Genomic DNA, 13,425 nt, shown 5'->3' with positions numbered 1-13,425 from the left:
TTTAATGACGAAGGAGGTTACATTTTTACTTTATTTCTCATATTACCTCATCTCTCTCTCTCTCTCTCTCTCTGTTTATTCTTCATCGTCTTCGTGTCCTCTCTGTCACCCCCCCTTCATAATTATCCTTCAGGGCGTGAATGTATCTGACAGATCAAACACTCACTCCTTAATCTGCATTGGTAGATAGATGGATAGACAGATAGATAAATATTGATAAATACTTACATACATGCATGGACACACACACACACACACACACACACACACACACACACACACACACACACACACACACAAGAAAGCTCAGCATTATTTGTATACACACCCACACATCATTACTCAGTTGTCAGACGCTGTGTGTGTGTGTGTGTGTGTGTGTGTGTGTGTGTGTGTGTGTGTGTGTGTAGGCAGGAATGAGTAAGCCTGGGTTGATGTCAATGGGTTTTAACAAATGGCAGGATGAAATATGGTTGGTATACAGTACATTATTATATTCACCAAAACGAAGTCAGGTGTGTTGGACAGTTGACTAGAAAAAAATATTCTCGTCTGTCTGTTCGTTGTTTATTATTGTTTTTATTTATTTATTCATTTATCCGAACTGTGCAGGCGGCAATTATGAACCGATTTTTGTGATTAAGGTGTCAAATGAATCCTGTCCAGCCGTCGGTGTGTCCTGGTTGTAGTGGTGGACATGCTCAGGTCAGCGACAATAAATAAATAAATAAATAAATAAAATGTGTAGGTCAATGGGGTGGTAATGTCCTTTAGATGTCATAAATACTTCATAGCCAGCCATCCAGCCAGCACCCTCACCCCCCCACCCTCCTCATAACTCACCCACCCTCCGCCCACCCAGATATCTGATTTATTTTGAGAGAGAGAGAGAGAGAGAGAGAGAGAGAGAGCGTATATGGTTTATGTGTTAAAGGATTCACGTTCCCCTTTATACCTCCGAGTGAAAGGATCAAACTGCCTAAAATAACGAATGCAAAACCCAATATCATCGCCTAACTAACGATCCGCTGTACACGGCAAGGATCACACGAGTCTTCAGCTTCGGGACCCTAGTGTGACAATGCTCAGATTGTATAATTATCGCCCGTCTTTAGCAAGGCGGAACGATAATGTTTTTGCCCTCGTCTGTGTGTGTGTGTGTGTGTGTGTGTGTGTGTGTGTGTGTGTGTGTGTGTGTGACCACTGTCTGTGCATCTGTTACCATTATATCTCATGAACGGCTTCAGCTATCAACATGAAACCTTCAGGGTATCAAGATATGGCCAAAATCTTAGTCGAATTCGAAAATGGGCACTCTGGGTCAAGGTTAAGGTCACAAGAATGGCTGACAAAACTCAACTAGTTTTTATCGCCCGCCTTTAGCATCATCATATCTCATGAACGGCTTGAGCTGTCAACATGAAACCTTCAGGGTATCAAGATATGGACAAACGCTTGGACGAGCTCGAAAATGGGCACTCGAGGCCGAGGCGATGGTCGCCAAAATGGCTACCAAAAGTCAACACGTTTTTATTGTCCGGCTTTAGCATCATTACATCTCATGAACGGCTTGAGCTATCAACACGAAACCTTCAGGGCATCAAGGTATGGCCAAAATCTTGGACGAGTTCAAAAATGGGCACTCGGGGTCAAGGTCATGGTCACAAAAATGGCTGCCAAAGGTCAAAAAGTATTTTTAATGTGGATTGGCTCTGTGAAAACGTGGTGACCGAATTCCGTAGAGTTTTGCGAATTTTCTTCACTTTTACCTTGTAAGTAGCTTGTAGCTTGGCCAACAGCATTTTCTGGCGGGCGATTAGCATTCGGCTCCCGAATGCTTTTTTTTCTTTTTTTTTTTAATTATAAACTGTTATGAGTGTGCATTGGTAAATATGAGTTATTCCGAGTTAGTTAGGTTTGGGATGGGAAATTTTAAGTAACAACATGCGATTGTGGGTTGATCTGGGTACGCGTCAGCGTATTCAGGTCTGTCAAAGCAATCTTTCATTAACAGATACATGACTACCATCAAAAACAGATACATAACTATCATCAACAACAAATCATGCCTATCATCAATGTTACACAACTATCATTAACAACAGATCATACTTATCATGAATAAGGTACATAACTATCATCAACAACAGATACATGACTATTGTTAATAACAGATGCATGACTATTCATTATTTTGCTTGAATTCCACAGAATGTTGGGGCAATTTAAGGCCGCTTCAATAGATATATGATCTAGATTTACCACATAAAAAAGGTGTAGACCAAGGGTCGGAGAAGTTTTTTAGGGTTTTACCCATAAATTGATTTGAGTACAATGAAATTCCTCCCAGCCTTCAAAGTAAAGTACGTCTGTGTACACGTGTCAATGGCACGGCGGCTAAGCAACAAATATCATGATGCATGATACAGGAATTACATCTTGTACACCAAAACTTACATCACTGGTGTGAAAAATCAGTAATATACCGCACGCATTACCTCTCATACCGCACGCATTACCTCTCATACCACACGCATTACCTCTCATACTGCACGCAATACCTCTCATACCGCACGCAATACCTCTCATACCGCACGCAATACCTCTCATACCGCACGCATTACCTCTCATACTGCACGCATTACCTCTCATACCGCACGCAATACCTCTCATACCGCACGCAATACCTCTCATACCGCACGCATTACCTCTCATACCGCACGCATTACCTCTCATACCGCACGCAATACCTCTCATACCGCACGCATTACCTCTCATACCGCACGCATTACCTCTCCTACCGCACGCATTACCTCTCATACCGCACGCATTACCTCTCATACCGCACGCATTACCTCTCACACCGCACGCATTACCTCTCACACCGCACGCATTACCTCTCACACCGCACGCATTACCTCTCATACCGCACGCATTACTCGTACCTCTCACACCGCACGCATTACCTCTCATACCGCACGCATTACCTCTCACACCACACGCATTACCTCTCATACCGCACGCATTACCTCTCATACCGCACGCATTACCTCTCATACCGCACGCATTACCTCTCATACCGCACGCATTACCTCTCACACCACACGCATTACCCCCAAAATATTAAGATTGATCCCATTTGGGGTAATTTACTCCTGCTCCCCGACCCCTGGTGTAGACACTTATTTGTGAGTAAAGTTGGGTAATCGCCAGTGTGTTCCCTGCTACCAAAACAATCCCTTAAATCAGAACATTCCATCATTCGGTTCGGCGCTCCAGCCACGATCATAACACCACCATCCATTCCGGCAGAAAGATAAATACAGTAACCCCTCCAATATCCGGATCAATAGAGCCATAGGCAGGTCCGGATAGTGGTCCTGTCCGGATATTGGGCCCCAGCTTATGGACTAGTACTTACGGACCCTAACTCTGAAAAACACCTATACAACTCCCTCTGGACATGCATAGCACCTATTTAAGACCCAAATCACACCAATAAGGGACATAAAAGACTGAAATAAATGCAAAAGAACCATAAAATGAGGTTTTAGAGGTGAGTTTAGACAATATTAAACATTCTGGGTACTTACAAGTCCCTTGGTCTTGGACTGGTTTGAACCGCCAGTTTGCAGTCCACAGTTAATCCTCTGCACTCTAAATTCTAATTTCTTAACACTGCACAACACTGTAAATTCCTGTGTGTTCTAGTGGCAAGGTATTGCAGTTTATTCACTGTTTATTCACAAAAAACAAGCACCTGTGGCTTGCACTGTTATGAGTATCTGCTCTCCATCGGAGTTAAGCTGTGACTGTTGATGTTGGTGGGGTAACAGAGTTGCCAGATCGCAACAGCCACATTACCAATCTCCTCAACTTTCATTGTCAAATATAACTTTTCATTACCAAATTCGTAAAGCTAGCATATATTCTTCACTAATTATATATACAAGTGGAAATACATGTAATCACTCTCCTTATAACTAACACCATGTTGATTATTTTCATGCTATGTAGGGTAGCAGATTAATCAGAGAGAGCAAACAATCCACCATCTCCATCCTGTGTATCCTCATACATGTGAAAAATCCATTTGGTAATGCATTATTCTAATGCATTACCAAACGAATTTTTCATTACCAAATTGGCCCACACTTGGTAATGAAAAATACCAAATGGCAACCTGACAGGGGAGGGGGGAGGGGGAGGAAGGAAAGGGTGAAGGGACCATGGTGTAACAGCTGTTTGGCGCCAGGCGGGAATTTCAAATTATGGGAGGGAAAAAAAGTCAGATTTTTTTCGAATTTTTTGCAGTTTTTGGCCCATTTTGGGAATATTGGATCCCAGGAGGATTATGTCCGGTTAGTGGGGATGTTCGGATATTGGGCGTTCGGATATTAGAGGGATTACTGTATATATAATGACCCTAACAACAGCAATAACGCAAAACAACAGCAACAAGGACGGTAAATAAGAGAGAGAGAACCCAATGGAGTGGCAGGCCAGAGAGGAAACGGTAATAAATCAGATGAGCCGGGGTGTTTGTCAGGACCGAAGCTGTGAATATAAGTTATGGTAGTATTGCCTTCATAGCATACACACACCTATACACTCAGATGTACGTGTTCTGGTGTACACAGATCACGCAGATACATACATACATACACAAACATACATACACACCGATACTTATCTACTAGTATATAATCAATACACACAATATACGGCAAACAAAACACACACACACACACTAACATGCAATTAATGCACGCAGACAATTAATGCAAATACTCACGAGAGAGAGACAGAGAGAGAGAGAGAAAATACCCACGCTCCCTTGACAAGTATACTGATATAAGGATGATTCTGAGGACTCAAAGACGTAGGCAGATAGAAGGATATACAGACAAAATAAAGAGAATAAAAAAGACACATAATGAGGAAGAGAATGATAATAGATAAATACACTGAGGGAGAGATAAATAAATAACTTTAGGTAAATTAGGGATTGGATTTACACACGTACTTACAGATTCACACATAAACGTACATTCTCTCTCTCTCTCTCTCTCTCTCTCTCTCTCTCTCTCTCTCTCTCGTTTCATTCCAGTGCCTCACTTTCCAATTTTTACCCTATATTTTTCTCTTCGTTTCCAATCGTCTGAGTTTTTCCTTCTCTCCCATTCTTTTCTCCATGTTTGTTGAAAATCTCTCTCTCTCTCTCTCTCTCTCTCTCTCTCTCTGTCATGTAATATCACGCATGGCCTGCCGCGCCCGACACTAAATTTAAAACAAGACATAAATGCACAACAATCACACCAGGACAACGTAAAGACAACACACGACTCCTAAATTAATAAGAGACATAACAAATACAAGAAAGAAAATAAAAATAAATGCAAATAAATTCAAATAAATGACTAAAGACAATAAATACGACACAGGACTCCTAAAATAACAATTAATTTAAAATAAACATAATAAAGAAAACAAGACAAAAACATGAATAAAATGTCTAAACCAATGGATACGAAACACGAAAAATGAAAACAAAAGAACACTCGTCAATACTGAAATACATCAAAAGGAGACAAATTCTAACAATCAAACAAATAAATAAACAAACAAACACAGATATTCACATCCCCTGAAAGTACGTAAAAATTAAAAACAAATTCGAGAATACCTAGAATAGTTACAAGAAAAACACCAGAAAATACGAACAATGTATAAAAAGAAGGCATTGATTACGATCATAATGACCATCATTATCATTAGGCCAACTTAACTTCTTACGTTCTCTCTCTCTCTCTCTCTCTTATATTATAAGAGCAAGAAGCACAGAAAACGTAAGACAACCACACTTCTCAAGAATCTCAGACAAAAGAATAACAATCTCGCTCAATTTTCGTCTCACTTTTTCTCATTCTCTCTCTCTCTCTTTAACTGGAGTAACATTAACATAAGACAACACACACTCCTGCAATTTGAATTTCCTTCTTGTTCCCTCTCTTACCAGCACACATATCCTCTCTCTCTCTCTCTCTCTCTCTCTCTCTCTCTCTTTCCTGACCACAAATATGAGAACCCTGCGGCAGCTCGTAATGTACAATAGATCACCCTCCAACCGCCTATCTATTTAGGTAGGTACCAACCAGCCTACCTACTTACCTACCTACTTACTACCTAAGTATCGACGGATCAACCTAACAGTTCTATGATATGCTTCTCTCTGAATCTAGCATTCTATGGCTACCTTCAGACTAATCAACTAATTACCCTCCCCCTTTACCTACCTACCTAACTACCTAGCTACTTAAGTACCTGACTACCTATCTACCTGTCTACTGAACTACCTAACTACCTATTTACCTGTCTATTTATCTATCCGTCTGCGAATATATCTACTGTATTTACCTACGCATCATCCATTCAAGTACCCCTCCTACCTGCCCTGCTACCTGTCTACCAGCCTACTTTATCTATCAATCAATTACTCTACCTATCTACCTACCTACCTATCTATCTATCTATCTCTATTTATCTATCTATCTATATACCTACAAACCTATCTATCTCTTTCAATCCATCTATTTTTCTCTCTATCCACCTACTATCCCATCTATCTAGTCTAAACACTGGCTATCATACTGCAATCTGATCACTGTGCAATATATCCCAAATGACACTGATTTTTCAACATAACCAAAATGACGGTGTGTGAATCAGACATGTGTATTTTCAGAAGGACTGATTTATGCAACATATCTGAACTGCAAGCCTGTGAATATGCAAGGTATCTGAGTTGTATGCCAGTGACAAAGCTGTTTAATATTCCACGTAGGCAGACTCAAAGTGATGGATTCTTGATCATACTGAAATGTTCCTTGGGTTCTCTTTTTATCTGGATTGCAAACCTGAGAATATGCAAGATTTTCTAAACGCTTATAATACGGTCAATATAGCAACATATGCAAACTTATTTTTAATGCTCCCATCTCTGAGCAAAGCCTTTAACAGCCTGTTCCCTGAGGCCCAGCAGTCCTCCTACTGTACGTACCATACACCTCCACATGTCACCACTTCGGCACTAACTGCCACCGTCCATACTGAATACATGCTAGGGCTGTCTCATACAGGACTGGTGTATTGGTATTAGCGGGGGTGTTTTTACCACATGTCTACGTGTATACTTTAACAATATACAAAGCCTTAAGATGTTCCTTGCCCCAGCCGGGCTACGACCCCTGTCCACTGTATCGTTAGGCAAGTTTTCTTAGTCTCTGCCAAGGCCACTGCCAGCCACGAATCTGCAACACACCTTAGTTACAAGTCTGTGAATCGCAATATACAGAAGCTGCAATCAGCAAACTCTGCAGCGAACCCGATGCAAGCGCAACAGTTTACAATTCATCCCAACTACACACCTGTCAGCACACAACGAAACCAAATCCTACCCAACAACCATTGTAACATATCCCAACTGCCAAGTGAGAGGATTTGCAACATACCTTAACCGGCAGCTTGTGAATCTGCAATGGACCCGAAATGGAACCGATAAACTTTGCAACGTGTGAGGCAAATGGGGCAGCGCTGCAAGCCTGTCAATAAGAAACGGGTCTATATTGAAGCTACCAAACTTTGCAACGTACATGGAATGCAAGTCTACGAATCTGCAATATATCGGACTTGTTATGAACGAACTTTGCAGCGTGTTAGGGCAAAGGAACAGAATATGTTTAGACATCTCAACTGCAAACTTATGCAACGAATCCGTGCAGCAAGATAAACTTTGTAACCCGCCTCTGTTGACGGTGAAATTCTGCAACAAAGCGGAATCTCACGCCTCTCAATGTTCAGCGAAAACATATTGCAACCGCCAGACTATGCAGTGTATCCAAACAGCCCCTGACGGACCTACGATATACATGAAGTCAGGCCTGTACACATGCAACGAGTCAAACCTGCAACCAATAAGTTTTGCAACGTGTACGCATTGCAGACTATCAACTTTACAGTGATTCTGAACAGCCACTTACGTATTTGCAAAACAATTTCCAAGCCTGTGAATATATAGTCATTACAAAATGCAGTCAATAACACTTCACGTACCCGAACTTCCGCTGTCATCTGCAACACGACGGAAAACTTTGCAACATATCCAAACTGCAGGATTGTAAATATGAACTGCATCCCCACTGTATCTGACTTATTTTTCATTGCATCCTTCCACTGACATCTGATAACTGCAACCAAAAAACTGTGCAACGCAAGTGAATTGCACATCTTTCAACATCCAACGATTCTGGTGTGTAGCCTGAGTGTGTGGGGTGTGCATCCCACTTGGTGTTGAAGCCTACCACCCTCAGTCACAGAAATACCATTAAATAATCGCCAATGCCACTCTACTACGCTGTTATTTATCTGTGAGCAATGCAAGTACCATACTGTGCAGCCAAATGCAATATCCATGTAGATTACTGTATGATGTAAGCAGTATGTAAGTAGCAGATTATGCAATGTAACTGAATCATATGTGTATCTGTTTATCTATCCATCTTTCTATCTATTCATCTGCCTATATGATCATCTCTCTCTCTCTCTCTCTCTCTCTCTCCGCCTACTTGTCGATAGGTCAGTTTTATACTGATTATCTGTTATTCTACCCCATCTGTTTATTATTTATCTGTTTAGCTATCAGTCTGTCTGTCTAAATATCCATCCAACGTGCAGTACCGTATATAACCGCTCTAGCGTAAAAAAATGTCTCCTGATCTGAACAAAATCGTCACGAAATGGCCAGAATGAAATAAACAAGCGCTTCCGTCGACTGCGTGGCCTGCGTCGCACCAAGTTCCCGTCACAGGCGGATAGAGCAGTGAACGTGGTGAGCAAAGAAGTAGACGCGGTGAGCAAAGAAATGGACGTGGTGAGCAAAGAAATGGAGGTGGTGAGCAAAGAAATGGACGTGGTGAGCAAAGAAATGGACGTGGTGAGCAAAGAAATGGACGTGGTGAGCAAAGAAATGGACGTGGTGAGCAAAGAAATGGACGTGGTGAGCAAAGAAATGGACGTGGTGAGCAAAGAAATGGACGTGGTAACAAAGAAATGGACGTGGTGAGCAAAGAAATGGACGTGGTGAGCAAAGAAATGGACGTGGTAACAAAGAAATGGACGTGGTGAGCAAAGAAATGGACGTGGTGAGCAAAGAAATGGACGTTGTGATAAAAAAAAAAAATGGATGTGGTGAACAAAGAAATGGCCGTGGTGAACAAACAAATGGACGTGGCGATCAAAGAAATGGACGTGGTGAACAAAGAAATGGACGTGGTGAACAAAGAAATGGACGTGGTGAACAAAGAAATGGACGTGGTGAACAAAGAAATGGACGTGGTGAGCAAAGAAATGGACGTGGTGATCAAAGAACTGGAAGTGGTGAGCAAAGAAATGGACGTGGTGAGCAAAGAAACGGACGTGGTGAACAAAAAATGGACGTGGTGAACAAAGGAGTGAGTGGGATGGGCTGGGATACCGGTTGGCGGTGGGGATGGGACAGGAAAATTGACAATGAGACTGGGTTGCGTTTGACTATTCTCTTTTTACTTTAATTTGGCCCAGACCTTCATCCGATTGCAGCTTATTTCACGTAGCTCATTGGCAGAAATAGACAATACTACGACTCTACATCCTTTCCCTAACACTCTTCGTGACATGCATCATATTCTAGTGGTAATGCATTCTTACATCTCAGCATTCATGATGGGGAGATGGCAGTTTTAGGCCAGATTAGTGTAAAGAGAGTATAGTAGTTTGAATTTAGTGAAGATTAATTTCAAGTTCAAGAATGATAATTTGTGGGAGAAGTGAGAGAAGTGAGTGTGGGAGACAAAGAATGGGAGGGATGAGCTGGACTTCTTGTGCGTGGAGAGGGGGGGGGTGAAGTGGCCATGACAGTATACTCTGTGAAATGCATTTTATAAGGCTGATGGTCTGAGTGTAGTGAAGATATGTTGCAAAACCCCGTTCAAGACTGACAGTTTGCAGGCTGTGAAACAAATATACGTGGGGGATAAAGAATGGATATGTGCTGGAGTTCTTGTGTGAGGGAGAGAGGCGTCATGACAGTATACCCTGTGAAATGTATTTTGTAGAATTGGTGGTTTGAGTGTAGTGAGGGTATATTGCAAAGGATTCTCCAAGAACAACAATACAAGCCCGATTTACTCTCGTTAACCTGGCGTTTTGTGACGCAAACAAGCACACGTTTTGAGGCTTAACTGGTTAGAAATACACTTAGTTTAATCCATAACAAGAGTCGATGTAAATGGACTGAGAGAGAGAGAGAGAGAGAGAGAGAGAGAGAGAGAGAGAGAGAGAGAGAGAGAGAGAGAGAGAGATGATTTATAGCCAGGCAAACAGCTACAAACAAATAATACCCAACCGATATCTTACAATATAAATCTGCATTTCCATTTTCATATCGGGGCAACTTATGTAAAATAGGATATCGAGGCCCGTGGCTGTTTGGTGCGTGTAATATATATATCCCTGGCCAATATATTAGCGGCTATACTTGCACAGTGTGATATATATATCCCTGGCCAATATATTAGCGGCTATACTTGCACAGTGTAATATATATATATCCCTGGCCAATATATTAGCGGCTATACTTGCACAGTGTAATATATATATATCCCTGGCCAATATATTAGCGGCTATACTTGCACAGTGTAATATATATATATCCCTGGCCAATATATTAGCGGCTATACTTGCACAGTGTAATATATATATCCCTGGCCAATATATTAGCGGCTATACTTGCACAGTGTAATATATATATCCCTGGCCAATATATTAGCGGCTATACTTGCACAGTGTAATATATATATATATATATATATATATATATATATATATATATATATATATATATATATATATATATATATATATATATATATATATATATATATATATATATATATATATATATATATATATGCAAAGATTCAGGGCTTTACTCGGAACAATTTCCCTCTTAGTAAGAGACTCTCTCTCTCTCTCTCTCTCCTTTGCTCAAACAATAGGTTAGGCATAAAAACAATAGCGCTTCTCCCTCAGTATATACCCCTGGACTCCTTCAATTAAAGCTATTACATAAGTCCTCGTTCTTACCCTCGAACCATATTATTTCTCTCCCTCTCTCTCTCTCTCCTTTGCTCAAACAATAGGTTAGGCATAAAAACAATAGCGCTTCTCCCTCAGTATATACCCCTGGACTCCTTCAATTAAAGCTATTACATAAGTCCTCTTTCTTACCCTCGAACCATTCTGTCTCTCTCTCTCAGACACGTTCACGAAATTTTCAGTGAGGACAAACAAGGAAAATTTAGCAAAAGAAAGAGTTTAATAATAAAGGTTGTGTTTAGGATATGCCAGTTGAGAAGACTGACGAGAGAGAGAGAGAGAGAGAGAGAGAGAGAGAGAGACACACACACACACACACACACACACACACACACACACACACACACACACACACACACACACACACACACACACGAGAGAGAGGAGGGAGGGAGGGATGAAATAATGAAGTTTCGGGAAAGGACTTGAGGTGCTTCATAGCCGAAGAAGAGAGAGAGAGAGAGAGAGAGAACCTTTCATGAAAGGGAGATGTGCCTAACTTTTCTCAACGGAATCCATGTTTTGTCCTACTCTCTTTTTCTTTTTACTAGTTTGTTTTTTCTTGTTTTTTCTCTCTCCTTTTACTCTATACAAAGGCCATTTGTGTGTCCTTGAAATATTTAAATCTCTCTTTTACTCTCTTTCCATCCTCTCACTCTCTTTCATTTCCTCCCTCTTAACCTGATCCCCCCTTTCTCTCTCTCTCTCTCACCAATGTACACCACCAATATCTTCGTCTTTCCTTGTTCACCATCTCTTCCTTGTATCTGTCTTATGATCATCCTAACTACTGTCTGCCATAATTATCTTCCATTTCGTCATGTGTGCCTGGTTTCTCTTCCAGCCTTCTTGAGTCTATCTATCTGTCTATCTATCTATCACTAGACGCGTTAATCCCGTAAGGGGTGACCACAAATAAATCAGCTCCATGTCGTCCTATCCTATGGTCTCTAGCCTCCCTCCCTCCAACTCACACCCTTATCTCTCATTCATCTCTCCACTTTATCTCTCCATCTCATCCTTGGTCTCCTCCTCCCCACTTACCTACACTCTTCTAGTCAGTCTCTCTTCCTCAAACTCCCCTATAACTACCCATTTTTTAAAGTGTCTGACTATCAGCACAGACTCCATCACCCGTTGCCTGAGGCCCCACAGTGGTATTACGTGGCACACAGCTTCACATGTGGCCACTTTGGTGCTAGTACCACCGTCCATACTGAATACATGCAGGAGTGGTCACCTTCAGGGCTGGTGTGATGGTATTAACGGCGGTGTTTTTATGACATGTTGGTGGGTCTTGTCAAAGGTCAATCAAGTCTGTTTTGACGACATTCAAATAATCACGGTTCCCTACTCCAGCTGGAGATCGAACTCGCGTCCTTTGGGATAGCCTATCATTTGTCTAACCACTTGACCAGCTGCTGTAGTGAAGGCAAGGGGACAGTGGTGTGAATAGCCGTGTGGAATGAAGGACAGCATTTGAGCCACAAGAATGGTGCCGATAACTTCCCTCTGACATAGATTGCATTTCAGTGTGCATAGTGGAGAGAGAGAGAGAGAGAGAGAGAGAGAGAGAGAGAGAGAGAGAGAGAGAGAGAGAGAAGGAAGGAAGGAAGGAAAGAAGAAACAAGGTCGTAGGATAAGAAAGTTTGTGGGTTGAAGTTTTGTAATTGTGAGGAAAAGGCGGAGGAGGTGATGATGGAGGGAGGGAGGGAGAGGGAGTGGGGAGGGAGATAAGGAAAGAGATAAGGGAAATGGGATATGAGAGAGAGAGAGAGAGAGAGAGAGAGAGAGGAAGTGCAAGGCAGAATGGGGGAGGGAATAAGAAAGTATGAGAAAAGAAACTGGGAGAGAGGGATGGAGATAGGTCAGAAGGAAGGAAAGTAGGAAGGGTGGGAGAAAGGGAAGAATGAGAAATGAGTGGGACAAAGGGAGAAGGTATAAAGGAAGGAAAGTAGGAAGGGTGGGAGAAAGGGAAGAAGGGAGGAATGGAAAATGAGAGGGACAAAGGGTGAAGGTATAATATAGAGAGGAAGAAAGGAGTGGACGGAGAAATGAAAGGGAGGTGGGAGGGAGGATCGGGCTGATGAAAGAAGCCAAAAGGAAGGAAGAATGGGAAGGCGAACGGAGGACTGGTGAGAAAAAATAAGAGGAGGACAGATAAAGATGTAAACAGAAAAAAAAAAAAAAAAATGCAGTAATGATGGTGAAGGCAAGATGTATGATAATGAA

This window comes from Coenobita brevimanus, chromosome 68 (assembly GCF_032717465.1).
Source record: "Coenobita brevimanus isolate Jiangsu-jjx chromosome 68, ASM3271746v2, whole genome shotgun sequence".
NCBI classification, from domain to species: Eukaryota; Metazoa; Arthropoda; class Malacostraca; order Decapoda; family Coenobitidae; genus Coenobita; species Coenobita brevimanus.
This window is presented reverse-complemented; position numbering follows the sequence as displayed.